Genomic DNA, 16,000 nt, shown 5'->3' on the forward strand with positions numbered 1-16,000 from the left:
TCCAGAATGTCTTTATTATAGTCTAACTCTACTCAGGTTGATAAACTAAAGCAGTATAAAATGAACATCATTTTAAGGCTCAGATATTTTATTAATTGTAGGGTTATGAACCTGGCTATAAAAATGATAATAGGTTGTAACTAAAAGAAGTTATGACTTTATAATTAAGTAAATCTTTCACAAAAGTCATTTTGTGTTGTTACTTTAGATGTAGTTTAAATATCCAGATTAGGGGCTGGAGAGATGATAGTTAATAGTTAACAATACTTGACAGGACCTAGCACTCACACGATGGCTCTGGTCATGGAGGATCAAATACCCTTTTCTGGAGTCTTCAGGCACCAGCACTCACGTGGTGTACAAACATATACGCAGGTGAACATTTATGTTAAAAAAATGAAAAATAAATCTTTTAATTTAAAAGACCCAGTTTAAAGACCAAAGATTGCTCATCATTTTTACCAGCAATGGAACAACACGATGTTTACATCGGAACAAAGAACTTTGGAGGGGAGGCTTGGCGGGCGAATTGCTCGTCACGTGACCACGAACACCCGAGTTTGATTCCTGGCAACTGCTGGAAAGCTGGGCACATTTTGTAATCCTGATCTGGGGAGGTGAAGATAGGATGGTGCCTGGAGCTTGTTGGCCAGCTAGCCAAGGCTACTTGGTGAGCAAGGCCTAGTGAGAGACTCTATCTTAAATAATAAGGTGGAGAGCAATTAAGGTATCTGGTGTTGAACTCTGACCTCCACATACACATACATGTTCTCTCCTACACACATGTACATTTACAAATATTTAAAATTCTCATAATACCATTTACTGTATGATTTACCACTTGCTCCAAGAGAGACATCACTTCTTGTAAAGAACACATTGCAATATTTCGAAGCAAGAAAGTTCAATAGAGTACAATGAAATATTTTGAGAGTGAGAATTCATGATTTTTATTGGGGTATAAGGTTATAATTTGTATTCTATCATTAATGAATTAACATTTTCCTAACCCTAATTTATGCTAATTATATTTATGAATAAGTAGAAAAAAACATAGTACCTACAGATAAATCTCAATTTAATGTGGCTTGTTTTATGTTTTTATAACTTAATGATGACATCAAAGTAATACATGTTAAGCAGGCTCATCCTTCAGGTTTTTAAATAGTGGTATTTTCCTGAGATAGCAATATGCAGTAAGATCTTCTTATGATGCTCAGCTGTAAGAGAGAATCAAACCCCCTTCTCAGTCATATGGTCCTATAATTAGGAAGCTGATTCTCTGTTGTGTGGAGTGTTGCTAAATTATGAGATTAAACATGTAAGCCGAATCACATGTATTTGGCACATAATGTAAGTTTTACAACATATGAAGGCCTATTTGGACATAACTTAATTAAATGCCAAGAAGCACCTGCAATTTGAATTAAAAAATGGTTATAAGATTTTTATTTACTAATATTAAGCTTGCATTTATATCTTCTTTTCTCTCACATAAATTGTGGTGATATTTTGTTTGTGCTCTAACAAATAAAACTTGCCTGGAGATCAGAGTATTAGAGTGCAGAGCTAGCCACTAGAGGCCAGGCAGTGGTGGCACACATCCTTAATCCCAGCACTTGGGAGGAGGAAACAGGAAGTGATAAGGCTGGGTGGAGAGCAGAAGTGATAAGGTGGGGTGGAGACAGTCGCTAAGCCCTTTCAGTCTGAGGATTCCTACAGGTAAGAAGTCTTTATAGTGCCTGGCTGCTCTGCTTCTTTGATCTTTCAGCTTTCTCTCCAATATCTGACTCTGAGTTTTTATTATTAAGACCAATTAGGATTTGTGCTACACATAAATAGTTCTTTTCACCTACAATATTATTGATTTACCATAAACACACTTCATGTTCATTATTCCAACATTATTAATAATAAGATATTTACTGAAAGCCAGCATTTGTCAACAGATTCAATCCAACTCCTATTAAAATATAATAAGTTTTATTTGTATAAAACTGCTTGAAAATTTATATGGAAATAAAAGAGGCACTGAGTAGCTAAACCAATTTTGAAAGAATAATCAAATTGTAGGAATGTCACTAGCTTATTTCAAGGCCTATTTAAGCTGCAAGAATCAAAGAGTGGGGAGATTGGTCAAGTGCTTGCTGTCTAACCATGCAGAACTAAATTTGAATTTACAACACTAAGTAAAACTGGGAAACAGCAGTGTGCACCTGTAACTACAGCAGGTCTTGGGGATCAATGGATGGCCAGTTTAACCAATTGTGAGCATCAGGTTCAATGTACAGCATTGAGAAATATACCTGACATCAATCTCTGGCTTCCACATTCATGTGTACACACTGGTGCATGTACCCACATGAGAACACTCACACATGTGAACATTCTCACAATGCACACACACACACACACACACACACACACACACACACACACACACACACACACACAAGTAAGGTATTCCAGTATTGGTTGGAATAAAGTAACATAAATGGTTCGAAGAACCTAATATGGGTTCCAGAAACAGTTGCACATCTGTATGGACAGGTGGCTGGACAAGCAACAAGGGAAAAGCAACTTAGCAACAACATGACGATTTTATAGACAGATGATGCTGAAACAATTGATACCAGTATGTCAGAAAATTAACCTGGATCTTTACAAAAATCATACAAAATTTAATTCAAAGTGTATTTTATTTTCTTGAGTTCTTTATATATTTTGGAGATCAGCCCTCTGTCAGATGTGAAGTTGGTGAAGATCTTTTCCCATTCAGTAGCCTGCCGTTTTGTCTTATTTACTGTGTCCTTTGCCTTACAGAAGGTTTTCAGTTTTAAGATGTCCCATTATTAATTGTTGCTCTCAGTGTCTGTGCTACTGGTGTTATATTTAGGAAGTGGTCTCCAGTGCCAATGTGTTCAAGACTACTTCCTAGTTTCTCTTCTATCAGGTTCAGTGTAACTGGTTTTATATTGAGGTCTTTGATCAACTTGGATTGAGTTTAGTGCAAGGCAATAGATATCGATCTATTTACAATCTTCTACATGTTGACAGCCAGTTATGCCAGCACCATTTGTTGAAGATGCTTTCATTATTTCCATTGTACAGTTTTGGCTTCTTTGTCAAAAATCAGGTGTTCATAGTTATGTGGGTTAATGTCAGGGTCTTCAATTCAATTCCATTGGTCCACATGCAGGTTTTTATGCCAATACCAAGCTATTTTTATTATTATAGCTCTATAGCAGAGCTTGATGTCAGGGATGGTGATGCCTCCAGAGGTGGCTTTGCTGTACAGGATTCTTTTTATCTATCCTGGGTTTTCTGTTTTTCCAAATGAAGTTGAGTATTGTTCTTTCCAGGTCTGTAAAGAATTGTGTTGGGATTTTGATGGGGATTGCACTGAATCTGTAGATTGCTTTTGGTAAGATTGCCATTTTTACTATGTTAATCCTACCTGTCCATGAGCACAGAAGATCTTTCCATTTTCTGATATCTTCTTCAATTTCTTTCTCTAGAGACTTAAAGTTCTTGTCATACACTTGCTTAGTGAGAGTTACCCCAAGGTATTTTATATTATTTGTGGCTATTGTAAAGGGTAAAGTTTCTCTGATTTCTTTCTCAGTACATTTATCATTTGTATATAGGAGGGCTACTGATTTTTTTGAGTTTATCTTGGGTTGGGAGGGAGAGGCTAGGGATGGGGTGGGAGGAGAGAAGAGGGGAATCTTTGACTGGTGTGTAAAATGAATGAAAAAATTTCTTAATAAAAAAGGAGCGTATTTTAGTTATGATGTTTTTTGGGTCCCACCATGCTCCTGCCGTCCCATGGCCCACTTACGGAATAATCACTCAGAAGCTTGCAATAATTATAATTGCTCAGTCATTAGTTCAGGCTTATTACTAACTAGCTCTTACATTCAAATTAACCCATAATTCTTATCTATGTTTAAGCATGTGGCTTGGTACCTTTTCTCAGTTCTGCCTTGTCATCTTGCTTCCTCTGTGTCTGGCTGGTGACTTCTGACTCAGTCCTCCCTCTTCCCAGAATTCTCCTTGTCTGCTTATCCTACCTATACTTCCTGCCTGGCTACTGGTCAATCAGCAGTTTATTTACTTATTTATTTTGGTTTTTCGAGACAGGATTTCTCTGTGTAGTTTTGGTGACTGTCCTGGACCAGGCTGGCCTTAAACTCACAGAGATCCACCTGGCTCTGCCTCCCAAGTGCTGGGACTAAAGGTGTGTGTCAATGTCTTGTTTATCAACCAATCAGAGCAACATATACCACAGCATACAGAACAACATCACACAGAACTTCCCCTTTTCTGTCTAATAAAAAAGGAAGGTTTTTAACATTAACATAGTAAAATTATATATAATAGAAAAGTTATTAAGCAAGAATTACAGTTACAATCTCTACTCTATATTTTGCAAAGTGAAAGAAAATATTCTATCTATCCCTTATTTGTGAGTCTAAAGTTTTATATCTAATTTATCTTTTATCATAACCAAGGAAAATTATATCTAGTCTTCAACTACATTAAAGACCTCAGAAGGATATAATATTACCTAAGTAAACAGGAAATGCAATTGTAGGCAACTTGCAAAATTCTAGAAATGACAGAGACAGCTGCCTGCCTGGACAATCACCCAGAGTTCCTCTGTAACATTGGGGCATCCATCTTCAGCCTATAGGCCTAGAGTTTTTCAGTCACTTCTCCTTGTGTCCTGTAGAATATTTGGCAGTCTCCTTTGTGAAGCAGGAATCGGAAGAACCATTTCATCTTGCAAAGTTCAGTGGTCACCTTTCTATGGGTCCTGCATGTCCATTTTATACAACCTACTGTCAAGCAGTCGATGCAAGGACACTTTTTGCCCAGTGGCTAACTTTTGCCACAAAGAAAGCAAACTCCATAAAGAGTTTCTTCAATGCCCATTATCTTCTCTGAAGTAGATTGGTGTTGCCAGGAGCAGACATATCTCAATGTCCAGAAAGTCAAAGTTCTTAAAACATTTTAAATGCTATATTTTGTAGGTCTTTGAAGTGTTTGAAGATTATTTACATAAGTGAAATATATCTATGTATATCTAGAAAACTTAACTAATATGACTACAAGTTTGATTATCATAGATAATTAACTATTGATCTATATTTCTTAATATGTTACAATTTTAAATGAGTTGTATAAACATAGTATCTTAAACAAGAGTTAAAATATCCATACAGTATAACAAAATTAACTTTAAATTTGTATCAAAAAACTAAAATCCATAGCAATGTAAAACATTTTAAACAAGTTGTTACTCTTTATCCTATCATATCTATACCCCCTTCTCTTCTTTAGATGAGATTTCATTTATGACCAACCCTCTTTAAATAAAAATAAACACTTATAAACAATATTTTGGAAATTTTGGCATAGCTTTTTATACTACTTCCTGTTGGATGGGGGCACTGGCAATCCTATGGGGATCTTGAGAAAATTAAGAATTATGGTCAAGTCCTGACTGGAGTAGGCTGTGAGGCTGCATTGTCTAAGCCAGTTGCTTTGAAACTGTTCTGGATGTTGGATCATCTGGGCCATGGTCTCATCAGACACCTTTTAGGGGCTCTTGGCTGATCAAACCATATTAGCCTAGAAGCAATGCACAGGTTCTCATCTTCTGTGGAAACAAAAGCAGAATCTCTTTTCCAAAGCAACGTATTCTTAGATGTAAATTTTGGAGTCAAGATACGTTTAAAGTATATATATTGGTTTAACTCAGTAGCCTTTGCAACCAAATGTCTTTCTGCAGTTAAAAATGCCAAAGACAGTCTAATCCAGACTCTCTGTGTGATTTCCATCTTTATATGGCTTATTGTTTATATTACTTTTACTGTCTCTTTAAAGACTTTATTTTTTAAAATTATTTCTTTATATAGCTGTCTATTTTCCCTTTCCTCTCTCTTCCAAGCCTACATATATTTTTACATATAATGTAAACCATTTAGAGGTTTACTTTATCTAAATCTGTCTTTTTGTGAGATTGTTGCTTTAAACTGCAGGGGTTAATACTGAAGTGGCAGCTTTGGCTGCTGACTCCGCCCACCTCAGCTTCCCAACATGGTGGAGATAATTCACTGCCAGCTCTGGGAGCCATGAGCTGCTGCACTGACTCTGGGAGGCAGTGGGTCTATGTCTCTATCAAAGCTACATGTAGCCCAGAAATGCTCCCCCACCTCCCCCCCTTTTTTTTTTGTCTGTACTAAGAAAAGCTAAATCTGCCATGCAGTGCGCCGTACAGCTTGTAGAAACCTCTGTGTAACTTGGTGGGAGTCCTCCATATTGTAGCTCAAGCCCACAGGTCGTGAACCTGCCATACTGTAGCTCATGGTTTGCCGAGACACGACTAGGAAGCTGTTTACCTCCATTTCAGAATCTCTTATTAAGTTCTCTCAGGTTTTAGGTGGAAACTGTTGCCACCATGTCTTGTCACCATTTTGGAGACTGAGGTGTCGGTGAGGTGAGGTGAGCTGTGGCTTTTCCTGTTCCTCTGATCTCTTAGGTGTCAACCCCAATATCTGGCTCTGTGTTTTTTATTTAATAAGACCATTTAACAAATTGTCTACAGTGTATCATAGAACTAAACATAAAATCTAAAGCTACAACACTTTCAAAAGATAACTTTAAAAGATATATATGGCTATATAAACTCCTAAATAAAACACGGCACAATTTATGAGTGATAAAATTTAAGACTAGTGATTTTTTAAAATTAAACCCTTGCCCTTCCAAGGAATCTCAGAATAGAAAATAAATACGTTAGATATGAGAAAAAAATTAAATGCACATATCCATGAAGGTTTTATAACTGGAAAATTTGGAAATATAAAAATTATTGAAAGTAAATCAAATGACTCATTGTTTTACAAGACTAATGGACTGAACAAATCTATTAAAAGAAAGACACATCAATGGTAAATAAGTGCCTTTAGAAGGTGTTAAAAATCATCGATCATTAAGAAGATGGAAATTCAGAGGACAATAAAATACCAGCATATATTTATTAGATGAGCTAAAATGACAAATGTTGACCATATATATACATTGTGCCCAGAATATGGTAGACTTGGGACTTTCATGCATTTTTTTTTTGGTGGAATGTAAAAACCATCCAATTACATCAAAAATTATTTGCCATATTTAAAGGAATATGTGTGTGTGTACAAGAGAAATAAAAGTGTATCATTTGGTGTATCATTTGGTATAGCATTTATACGACACCACTAATGAGTATTCATAACAACATTGTCATAACAACCAAGGACTGGAGAACATTCTCATCCACTATTAATAAATAGGTAAGCAAACAGATATTCATACCTTGGAATATTCATAATTAAGGATAAGAACTTTATTACATAATGCAACAAGGATGAATTTCAAACTAGTTAAGATAAAGAAATAAGTCAGACAAAAAGAGGCATTGTGGTATCATGTAATAATATAAAATACATGAGCATAAAATAATTGACTGAAATGAGTCATATCTGAAGTGTGGAGGAGGAAATGGGAAGAATTTCAAAGGAACTAGGCTGCGTCCCAGAGATGGTTTAACACATATAAATTGATAAATGTAATTAAGCATATAAAAAGACTGAAAGACAAAAATCACATGATTATCTCATTAGATAATCTTTGACAGAATCCAACACCCCTTTATGATGAAAGCTCATAGCCAGTATTAACAGAAATGGAGAGAAACTCAAAGCATTTCCAATAATGTCAGGAACAAGTCAAGGTTGTTCACTCTCTCTACACCCATTCAAAATAGTTGAAGTCTTAGCTAGAGCAGTAAGACAAGGGAATAGAATTAGGGTGGGAAGAAGTCAAAGTATCTTTATTTGCAGATGATATGATAGTATACATAGTGACCCTAAAAATTCCATCAGGAAACTTTTTCAGCTGATAAACACTTTTAGCAATCCAGTTTATAGCTGGATACAAAATTAACTCACAGACATCAGAAGCCTTCCTATATACAAATAAATAGAGTGAGAGAAAATTTGGGAAACAACTGCTTTCACAATGCCTCAAAAATATATAAAAAAAAAGACGCTACGTGTTAAGGAATTTTGCTCATTTCTCCAGGAATACTTTACTACTAAAGGCATGTATGTGTAAGTAGGTTCACAGAATCAGTCCTTTAACCACTGCTGAAGATTTTTAAATGCATGTCCTATTCTTCAAATAAAAGCATTAAAATATCACAACAAGTAATAAAATATTGACAATATTGAGATGTTAGGACCTGTTTCTGGATAGTAAAAAACTATATATGTAATATTAACTAAAAGGATCAAATTAACACAAAGAAGATACCAGAACTTAATCAAATAAAAAATTCCTAGACATTGTACTGTACTTTTTAGATCACCTTATTCTCAATTATTTCATATGCTGAATTACCAGTTTTGTTCATTTGAGGGTGATGAAAATGTTTGTGGCATAGAGATGAATTAATGCGAACTTGACAATATTTGAAAAGTTCATATTGCAGAATTTCATTTCCTCACCTACACAATTAGTGAGTCAAAAGGGTTGAATAAGCAACCAACATTCAGCTTAAAATGAAAATGAAATAATGATTATAATAAACATTTTCTGTTCCTATTTTATGAAGATTCAGACTTATAAAATCCATTTTACAAAATGAAGAGAAAAGGCATTTACATTGTATTCACTATCAAAATTGAGCAATATTTATAAATGAAAACATCAGTCCTGTCTATTTTATGGTTCATAAACTTTAGTACTTTTAAAGACACTGAAACAGATTAAATATAGAACCTTAGAGCATATTGCTCTCATTTTCAAACATTATTTCCTATGTATTTTCTTTTCTCAAAAGAAAATCATATTGTTTTTTGAGAAAACTGCTTCTCAATAGCTGAAGGATAATGTGTGGGTTTGTGATTCTTGTTAAAGAGCTGTATCCTGCAGCAAGAGCTGAACTGCCAGCATGGGGCCCCATCAGCACACTGTGATCTGACTCTACAATAACAGCCTCACAGCAGCTCCCTCTGATTGTTCAGAACCATTTCCCCAATGCAATGAGTGTTGGAAATGACATGAAGCAATTTCCTTTCTGTCGAGCTTTAGTCTGGACTTCTAGAGTGCCGTTTCTACTCTGATTTCCGTCTTATATTTTTAAATTTCCACTTCAAGGATTTCTAAATGGATTTAATTTACTTTCCCAAACAATCTTTAATTGGCATACAATTGCCTTGAAATGTCAGTCAAAACTACTCACACTCCTCATATTGACAGGATTGCCTTTGTTTTGGGACTGTGATTGAAATAGCTTAAGTGGCAACAGACAACCACAGTGATTTTCAATATCTTAATTAAAGTGTTCGCACATGTAAAATCGGACATTCTATTCTCCATACTTGCTGTTAGTTATAACAGTACTCCAACACTAAAAATACACATGTATCTTCATGTGTAAACACATAAATATGGATATGCATAGATCTTTCTTAGTATGTAATCAGATAAAGAAGAGTGAGACACTGGTAAACCAACAGTGTTTATTTGCTCTATGGTTGGGTTAAGTTCCTAGCAAAACCCAGGCTCATTGTCTTAATGAAGCACATATATAATAGGAAAATGCAGCTCAGATGAAAATCAAATGATTGAATAAGGTAGCTGAGTTGCTAAAGCAAAGCTCAGACAATGACCACCTGATAATTTGATTACTGATCAATTTTCCTCTGTGTTTACATCCCTTCTCCATTTTAAAGGTTTTTTAGAATGGTAGGGCTGAGGAGATGTATCTTCATAAAAAACTTGGGGGGTGCCGGGCGGTGGTGGCGCACGCCTTTAATCCCAGCACTCGGGAGGCAGAGCCAGGCGGATCGCTGTGAGTTCGAGGCCAGCCTGGGCTACCAAGTGAGCTCCAGGAAAGGCGCAAAGCTACGCAGAGAAACCCTGTCTCGAAAAAACCAAAAAAAAAAAAAAATAAAAAAAATAAAAAACTTGGGGGAAATAATTTGAGATATGTTTATTTCATTAAAAATTTCCTTGGCATATAAAAAGAAGTTGCAATGCCAATTAATGTAAGAAATAAAGCATAAGATTGAGGTGGTGAATCACAGTGATGTCACTGGCAAGCTTCTGTAATATATACTTCCACAGAGGCTGGGGCTCATTTTTACATTCTACATATTCAGGCTCATCACCGCCTTGAGGTTATTTGCAGCATGGGTTCTAGTCTCCTGGAAATTCCATGACATTTTCCATCTGATGTTAGTATTTCAAGAAGCTATTGTCCCTAGATGATACTAACAGCTTCCCCAAAACTGAAATTTCCAGGTGCAATTTTTGTAACTCAAAGAATTCTACATATGTAACTAGGACCTAAAACCAAAAGCTACTTTATTTTCATCCATAGAGACCCCTGCTTTCCTTTTTTGCAATACTTTCCATCACCATCCTCACTTTCAGAGAAGATTAAGTTTGCATTTCATTTAAAAAAGATCCAATTGCAGGAAAAGTGCCCTCTGGTTTGTTGAGGGCTCACAATACTTAGAAGCTATTTATAGTCGTAGCTACACCTTCAACAGCAAGCAGATACACCGCCCGGCTTAAGTAGCTTTTTTTATTTTTTTCTTTCTTTCCGAGACAGGGTTTCTCTGTGTTGCTTTGCGCCTTTCCTGGAATTCGCTTTGGAGACCAGGCTGGCCTCGAACTTACAGAGATCCACCTGCCTCTGCCTCCCGAGTGCTGGGATTAAAGGCGTGCACCACCACCGCCCAGAGGTAGGTTTTTCTAATATAGGGTTTTTTTAAATTTTTATTTTTTTTGGTGTAAAATGCTCTTTGAAGTTATTTGACATTTTCTATTAACTTTTCTCTTTGGAGTGGTTTGTAAGAATTTTTACAATATGTTCTAAATATGGGGAGGAGAATATATGTATTGCAAATACCTCTTCAGACTGCATTTCCTCAGGTCTCTGAACGGTGATAACTAATGAAAAGAAGTTTAGGGGAGAACGATGAGTGAGCAGTAGTCCACATCTGTAATCACCATCTTGGGAGATAGAGAAATCTTGAGTTCCAGACCAACCTGGTATACCTTACAGAAACCCTGCTCAAACAGTAACAACAATAATAATGAAAATAAACAAAAGTTCTTAATTTTTGTGTAGTTCACTGCCTCATAATGCTTTATGGCTTAGCATTGTGACATGTAACAAAAAAGTTTTGATTAGTCTAAGGTCATAACTTTATCCTAACTCAGTTCAGACCTACAAGGTTGTATTATTTTTCTTTCAGATTTAAAATTGCCATCTATTTAGAAATATATTTTTTTATGTGGTAAATGATAAGGACCAGGGTCATTATTTTTGAGTCTTTATAATTTATTTAAAAGACTATATTGAAATTATAGTAAATCATGAGATTAAATATATGTGGTCTAGACTTTAGATTGTGTTTCATTGATGAGCTTGTCTACTTTGCCTTGCCTTTTATTCACTTCTTTTTAAAAATAATATAACATTATTGTATTTATTAGAGTTTCATAATTAATCTTGATGTCTTTTATGTGGAACCTGTAAATCTATAGTTTGAATTTTAGTCTGTCTGTAGATTAATTTGGAGTGAATTTATAGCTTTTAAATATGGAATTTTCATTCTTTCTATGAATATACCTTTTCATCTTTGAAATTTTTTTATACGTGTCTCTAGGTTCATAGCTTTAAAAAATTCATGTTTCTTTAATACCTTTAAATTTGGTTTTCTTCTCTTTAGGTTGCAAATTAATTTCTGTATAAAACCACTGATTTTTGACAATTTAATTACCTATTTAAAGAGTACATATTCAGTCATTGGTTGGAATTTCAACAAATACAACTATGTTATGTGCAGATAACGGGAGATATATTTTTCTTTTTACATTTAATTCTTTTATTTCTTTCTTATCACACAGGTTTGAGCTGTCACTATAACATAGAATATATCAGTTATTAACATTTTTATATTTTTTAATTTCTGGGCAAAATTTTTAAAAATTTAATCACACATTTACTGAAAAATTTTAAGATATTCCTTTTAAGATCAAGCTAGATCCTTCTATTTCCAGTTGACTACAGTTTTTAATCATAAATTTTGTCAAAAGCTATTTGTGTATCTACACGATGCCTGCGTATTGTATATCATTTTCCTATAGGATGTACAATTTGTCTAAAATGATAAATCATTCTCCTTTATCTATATCAACTCACACTCTGTTCTAATGGATTACTCCTTTATATTTTCTTGCATTAATTTTGAAAATTTTATCAAATATTTTGTATTTATGTTTATAATAAATATATTTTTTCTGTCTTTGTTTTTTTTACATTGATTCACTATTTTTATTTTTATTTTATTTTATTTTACAATACCATTCAGTTCTACATAACAGCCACAGATTCCCTTGTTCTCCCCCTTCCTGCCCCCCTCCCCTTCCCTCCAGCCCACCCCCCATTCCCACCTCCTCCAGGGCAAAGCCTCCCCTGAGGACTGAGATCAACCTGGTAGACTCAGTCCAGGCAGATCCAGTCCCCTCCTCCCAGATTGAGCCAAGCGTCCCTGCATAAGTCTCAGGTTTCAAACAGCCAACTCATGCAATGAGCACAGGTACCTGGTGCAATGACCTGGTACCACTGCTTAGATGCCGCCCAAATAGATCAAGCCAATCAACTGTCTCACCCATTCAGAGGGCCTGATCCAGTTGGGGGCCCCTCAGCCTTTGGTTCATAGTTCATGTGTTTCCATTCGTTTGGCTATTTGTCCCTGTGCTTTATCCAACCTTGGTCTCAACAATTCTCGCTCATATAAACCCTCCTCTTTCTCGCTAATTAGACTCCCGGAGCTCCACCTGGGGCCTAGCCGTGAATGTCTGCATCCAGATTCCTCAGTCCTTGGATGGGGTTTCTGGCACAACTATTAGGGTGTTTGGCTATCCCATCACCAGAGTAGGTCAGTTCCGGCGGTCTCTCGACCATTGCCAGCAGTCTTTTGTGGGGGTATCTTTGTGGATTTCTGTGGGCCTCTTTAGCACTTTGTTTCTTCCTTTTCTCCTGTGGTCTTCATTTACCATGGTCTCCTATTCCTTGTTCTCCCTCTCTGTTCTTGATCCAGCTGGGCTCTCCCGCTCTCTTTCCCTCAACCCTCACTTGCAAATGTGAGAGTGAGAAGGCTATAGAGACCACGTGAAAAAGGAAATACAAGAAGAGGCCATGTTGGTGCAGGAGACACAGCAGGCGTTGGAGGCAGACGGGAGTGGATATGCTGAAAATACATTTTTACCCATGTATGAAATTCTCAAAAAGACAAAACAAAAAACCCCAAAGGAGTATATATATTCATGTATTTATTTACTATTTTGGGCATGAAAGTGTGCAGAAATGATATATCTTCCTCAAATATTTTGAAGAAATTCATCAATAAAGCTACCTAAAGTTGTAATTTAAAAATGGATATAATTTCTTTAATAGATAATCTACTACTAAGGGTGAGAATTGAATTTCTTTTGTTTATGCTAGCTGGTCTATATTTCTCTGTCACCTTCAATGACTTTCTATTGATATTCATCCAGGGAAAATATATAATGGTGTCTGATGCTAACAGGAAAGACATATTTAGAAATTTAGAAAATGGGCTGATATTTAAAGTTGAAATGATTTGTATATATCTGTGCACACACACATAAACATAGATATACATACAAACCATGTATCTGTCACAATCTGCATGTGTGTATCACTACATGCATATATAGTTTTTCTAGAAATTTCTAATTATTTCTTAATTTGTAGATGCATAAAATTTGCATCAAACCATAGATATATTTGAAAGTGTAATGATGCTCATTGTAAGGTTAACCTCCATAAGATTTTCTTTATCGACATCTCTTATAAATTTTATAATCATAATTTTGAAAATATACTAAAACATTAATATTGTTAATCATCTCTGAATGAATGATAGGTCTGTTCAGTTTTTTTTTTTTTTCCTGTACCACATATCTTTTATGCCAAGTACAAAGGCATTCTTTTTCATTCTTTCTTGTTTATTTTTGAGATGGTAACTTAACTATAATATTTTTCTCTTCCCTTTCATCATTCCATACCCTCCTATACACACTTCCCTGCTCTTCTTCAAAGTCATGGCCCTTTTTTTTCAGTAATTGTTATTGCATGCATATATGTGTATGTATATATACATACATACATTGCATGTGTATGTATATACATACATACTTTGCATATGTATGTATATATACATATGTAAAAATTCTGAAATATAACCTGCTCAGTTCATATAATGTTACTTGTATCTATGTTTTCGGGACTGACAGCTTAATTCTGGGCCAGCAATAGAGCTCTCCCCTGGGGAGGACCCTGCCTCCCACTCCCAGTTTTGCTCATTTGCATATAGTTCTTTGTGTAGGCTTGAGGTCTTGTGGACTTTTCTTAATCCAGTTCAGCATGTTAGCTGGCGTCATCCTTGTTCATCTCATGTTTGGGCGGTCATGTTGGTGAGACTTTATGAGTATATCTTCTGATGTTACTAGGAGACAGAAATCTCACACTTTCACAGCAAACTCCCTGACTCTCTGCCTCTTTCTCTCCCCTCTTCTGCAATGTTCCCCGAGCCTTAGGTTCAGGACTGTTTTGTAGATATATCCACTGGGAGAGGGCTTCACAGCTGCATTTTGATTGGTTATGGTTTTCTGTAGTGGTTTCCATCTGCTGCAAAGAGATGTTTCTCTGATGAAGGGTGGGGACTGTCCTTAACTGAGGGTAAAAGAACGAATGTTTATAGATTGTTGTTAGGTATTATGTTAGTTTAGTAAACTGACAGTTGTAGATTCTCCTCCAATAACCATGGTTTCATTAACACAGAGTAGTTAGATCTCCAGTACCAGCTATGGTTTCTCTTGTTGCATAGGTCTTAAGTCCATTAGTTATTGGTTACCACCAAGGTATGTGCTCCAATACAGCCACCATAGGGTTATTGTGACATGCTAGTTGTTAATATGGTTTATAGGCATCATGGCTGGGTAGGACTTTTCATTCCCTTCATCCTTTGGAAGCCTTCATGGTGTCTTCTGGGACCATGAATGTTCATCCTCAGGGAAAGGAAATTCAGGGAATTCAGTTCTAGTTAAGGGTTTCTGGGCCCCATTTCAAGTGCAGGGTGTCTTTAGCAATAGGTACTTACTGTAGCTGAAAGTTTTCAGGTGTCCCTCCTGGCCCTTGGTCAGGACAAATCTCTCTCACCTGCCAGTCCTGCTGCCTCATGGATGCAAATAAACACACACAGGCTAATATCATTTTTAAACTATGGCCATGGCTGTCTTCTTGCTATCTAGTTCTTATATCTTAAATTAACCCATTTCTGCAAATCTATACTTTGCCGTGTGGCTTGTGGCTTACTGTTACTTTACATCTTGCTTCTCATGGTGGTGGCTGGCAGTGTCTCCTCTGCTCTGTCTTTTTTCTTCCTGTCTATCTGTTTGGATTTTCTGCCTGCCTCCAAGCTGCCTTTCCATAGGCCAAATGGCTTTATTTATCAACCAATCAGAGCAACACATATTCACAGCATACAGAAAGACATCCCCCCCACCGCTTCCCCTTTTCTCTCTATTCAAAAGGAAGGTTTTAACTTTAGCATAGTAAAATTACATATAACAAAACAGTTATCAAGCAAGAATTATAGCTACAATATTTAGTCTATTTGAATTTGGCAAAATCAAAGAAGATATCCTATCTATCCTATATTTGTGAGTCTAAGGTTTCATATCTACCTTATCTCTTATCATAACCAAGGAAAACCATAATTATAACTATCTAGTCTTCAACTACATCAAAGACCTCAGAAGGATACAATATTATCTAAAAGTAAACAGGAAGAGCATTGTAAGCAACTCCCAAAAATCCAGAATGACAGAGACAGCTGGCTGC

At 35.9% G+C, this 16,000-nt stretch overlaps 1 long non-coding RNA gene across 1 annotated transcript in view; it reads left to right on the forward strand.

Annotated features, from left to right (window-relative positions):
* Window positions 1-562: 562 nt before the first annotated feature.
* The window catches only part of LOC143268537 (uncharacterized), a 32,468-nt gene continuing 17,030 nt past the window's right edge, over window positions 563-16,000 (forward strand). The window contains exon 1 of the long non-coding RNA XR_013044595.1: window positions 563-670. This is a non-coding gene — a long non-coding RNA (uncharacterized LOC143268537). The remainder of the gene's footprint in view (window positions 671-16,000) is intronic.

The sequence above is a fragment of the Peromyscus maniculatus genome, chromosome 14 (assembly GCF_049852395.1).
Source record: "Peromyscus maniculatus bairdii isolate BWxNUB_F1_BW_parent chromosome 14, HU_Pman_BW_mat_3.1, whole genome shotgun sequence".
In the NCBI taxonomy this organism is placed as follows: Eukaryota; Metazoa; Chordata; class Mammalia; order Rodentia; family Cricetidae; genus Peromyscus; species Peromyscus maniculatus.